Source organism: Sardina pilchardus, chromosome 17 (assembly GCF_963854185.1).
Source record: "Sardina pilchardus chromosome 17, fSarPil1.1, whole genome shotgun sequence".
NCBI lineage: Eukaryota > Metazoa > Chordata > Actinopteri > Clupeiformes > Clupeidae > Sardina > Sardina pilchardus.
The window spans coordinates 449,635-453,367 of record NC_085010.1 but is presented as its reverse complement, the minus strand read 5'-3'; the positions used below and the strand labels follow the sequence as shown (position 1 = coordinate 453,367).

Below are 3,733 nucleotides of genomic sequence, written 5' to 3'. Positions count from 1 at the left end.
GAGTATTGGGAGAGAAAACCTATTGTCTCCCATAAGCATTAGTTCTGCCAAAGTGTTTGTGAAATATAGCCTAATTATCTGAAATGCAATATTGGCTTTCAATATGTCATTTCATATTTAATTTGTGTAGGCTAATACAGTTGGTTTGATATCTGAACTATAGGCCTAATCAATAGACTATATGAAGCGGTTTTAATTATTATAGCCTTTACAGAATTAGGCAGGACAAGCTACTGTAGGCTACATGACCCTTTATCAATAGTGATGCCTTTCATTAAAGAGTATAACTAAACATGGCAATATTAATGTGTTAACATAGCCTATGTAAATTCATCGCATGGGAACCGAACCCGAGAACACGCAAAACATATCAAGGCTGATATGCTGTCACGCTGCGCATGACACCACGAAAGTTGTACTTTGTGCAGAGCCGCAAGATCCCTTGGACCACACACAGATCAAGTTCAAACAGTGTAAGTTGCATAATTTTCAGAAATTCTTTGAAACTAGCGAATAGGTAGCCTTAATCAATGCTTGCAACACTGTCGGAAAAAAGTTTCTCCTTCTATTTTTTAAGTTGTAGGCTACAGGTGACGAAAGCACAGGTTGACGGAACCAATGGTTTGGGACTCGTTTTCCGACTGGTGTTTTTTTTTTTGCAACACAGATTAGTGTAGCTCGGCAGTTAGCCTGCCACCGACCAGGTTAGTTCAGAAGCATATGTTACCCCAGCAACTCAGCTGAGATTCCTGTTAGCGGGAGTAATGGAACTGAACTCTCTCTAAAATTAGCGAGGCTTATCAAAGTTAGCCGCGATTTACGGTTAGCTCGCTTGATGGAATACCCCCCTTGTGTCTTCTCTGCCTCTACCAGAGGTATGAATACACCCCTCTGTGCGCTGGCTGTATCCCCTGAGTGATCACAACGATGACTTCTGTGAACGGCTCTGATGTCTTCCAGACAAAGTGACAGTTCACTGATGCATTACACCCTGTCTTGATTCAGCCCAAATGTAATATTGCACACATTTCCTCTTGAAAATTATGAATCTCATCAGCTAGATCAAATCAAACTATGAAAATAAAGAGCAAAATATTCAGCAGACTAATGGATTTCAATAAATTAGGCCACCTAATAAATAACACTTCAGGACTTTGACCACCAGATGGAGCTGTCCGTTTTGATCCTTTTTGCTCGCTCCCAGGGCTGAGCAATATGTACTTGTGGGGGTCATGAGCCATTCCCAGGCGGTCTCCCATCCAAGTACTAACCAGGCCCGACGCTGCTTAGCTTCCGAGATCGGACGAGATCGGGCGTGTTCAGCGTGGTATGGCCGTAAGCGAAAGCAACCGGCCAAAGTAACCTACTTAAAGCTCCCCAACCCGGGTTGGAGACGCGTGTGTTGTGAAAGGTGAGGTACGCTACAGTATGTGTTCATGAAAACAAGGGCGCATTTTCCGCGTGGAGTTCAACTTTGAAAGTGAAGAATACAACAAATGGCATTTAAAACTTGGTAACATTTCCAATAACTGTTCCTTCTTTATCCTAAAAACGAAGGGTACTGACAGAAGAGTTTGGTTAGGCAAGTGCATATACTTTACTCACAGTTCAACACACATAGGGCAGCTTTATCTCTGATTAAAACGCTCACAGATTTGTTTAGAAGCTAAAGAAATTGTAATGGTGACATAGCATGGCAAAAACCACTTGGTGTACACCATTTGAAACTACCACAAGTAAATTAGAAAACGTCACTGGAGTAAAAAAAAAAAAAAAAAGCTCAGCTTTTCAAACAAAGATGATACTCAAAGCTAAGGAGAGAAATCAGTGTCTGGCCATGCATGAGAATATAAAACCACTAAGTATTTGATGGGATATAAAAAATAAAATAAAAAATCCTTTTTTTAAGCGGAGCGAAAACACAGGGGATGTTTCATTGGAGAGAACAGCCCTAATTTACAATTCATGAAATATAAGCTTCGTTTTAGAAACGTAGCCTCTCAATGAAAACAACGTACACATACCGGTCGGGATGCAGACGCTCCGAGTTGGGTCTCTGGCCAGTTAGGATTGCGCCTTCAGGTCATGTGTTGTGAAGAGGGTTGTTTCATGGATCCGCTTTGCTTCAACTTCGCCACGGAGAAAGTAAAAACAACTGCTCCAACTGCAGTTCTCTACTGGTGTGCTAGAGTCACTGGCAGCCAATGATCCATACATGTCCACAAATGTACACTAACGACGGAAAGCGTGGCGCTCCCTCCGGCGACGGAGACGTGAATGAGCGCTTCTCCTTAGCGCACGGTTTATATAGGCCTTATACGTAATAGTAGACACACGTCAATCGAATGCTGCATCTAATACGACAACATAGGCTATGTAGTAGCAACTGCTGTCAAGCAAAACTTCATGAAGCACGCTGATATTAGCTTTTCAAATATCAATTCGCTGTGCGTAAAAACAGGAACTTTGGTCACTCGCTCTACTCGGACATCCTGAAACGAGTAACCTACAGTTGTTCAGGAAAACACCACAATATCTGGGATGTCGACAGCCATGCAGACTGTAGGCTATTATCCATACTCAGGCAGTGTTGAAAAAATGACTTTGCAGCTCTTGGGCGAATGAACACAGCGAGACCGGGAATTGTACAAAACGGTGAAAACTAAAGGGACATAGAAAACAAAGCTGTCACCCCCAAAAAATAAGCTAAACATTCCAGATGAAAACAAGCACTAAAACTCCCCCAATCCGCCAACTGTTGACAGTCAACTCGTGCAATTTTGTTCGACCTGTTGCTGGCTTAGCCTATATGTCCTACCTATGCATTTAGTTATTTATTTATTTATTTATTTATTTATTTTGCTTTCAAACGGAGGAAGCAAATATTCAAAGGGGTTGGAACATCTACGTACTAGGGAGCAGGCACGCAGAGACAGACAGCCTGAAAAAAAAAAAGTTGCACTGGCTGATGGAGAGAAAAGCTTACGGCACCTGGTATTCCCAGGCGGTCTCCCATCCAAGTACTAACCAGGCCCGACGCTGCTTAGCTTCCGAGATCGGACGAGATCGGGCGTGTTCAGCGTGGTATGGCCGTAAGCGAAAGCAACCGGCCAAAGTAACCTACTTAAAGCTCCCCAACCCGGGTAGGAGACGCGTGTGTTGTGAAAGGTGAGGTACGCTACAGTATGTGTTCATGAAAACAAGGGCGCATTTTCCGCGTGGAGTTCAACTTTGAAAGTGAAGAATACAACAAATGGCATTTAAAACTTGGTAACATTTCCAATAACTGTTCCTTCTTTATCCTAAAAACGAAGGGTACTGACAGAAGAGTTTGGTTAGGCAAGTGCATATACTTTACTCACAGTTCAACACACATAGGGCAGCTTTATCTCTGATTAAAACGCTCACAGATTTGTTTAGAAGCTAAAGAAATTGTAATGGTGACATAGCATGGCAAAAACCACTTGGTGTACACCATTTGAAACTACCACAAGTAAATTAGAAAACGTCACTGGAGTAAAAAAAAAAAAAAAAGCTCAGCTTTTCAAACAAAGATGATACTCAAAGCTAAGGAGAGAAATCAGTGTCTGGCCATGCATGAGAATATAAAACCACTAAGTATTTGATGGGATATAAAAAATAAAAAATAAATCCTTTTTTTAAGCGGAGCGAAAACACAGGGGATGTTTCATTGGAGAGAACAACCCTAATTTACAATTCATGAAATATAAGC

The 3,733-nt window shown here is 41.8% G+C and overlaps 1 non-coding gene and 1 pseudogene across 1 annotated transcript; both read right to left on the bottom strand.

Moving 5' to 3' along the window:
- Positions 1 to 1,227: 1,227 nt before the first annotated feature.
- On the bottom strand, positions 1,228 to 1,341 carry LOC134063215 (5S ribosomal RNA; annotated as a pseudogene).
- Positions 1,342 to 2,979: 1,638 nt separating this feature from the next.
- On the bottom strand, positions 2,980 to 3,098 carry LOC134062971 (5S ribosomal RNA). Its single transcript, XR_009935748.1, has one exon. It is a non-coding gene; the product is annotated as a 5S ribosomal RNA (ribosomal RNA).
- Positions 3,099 to 3,733: the final 635 nt, after the last annotated feature.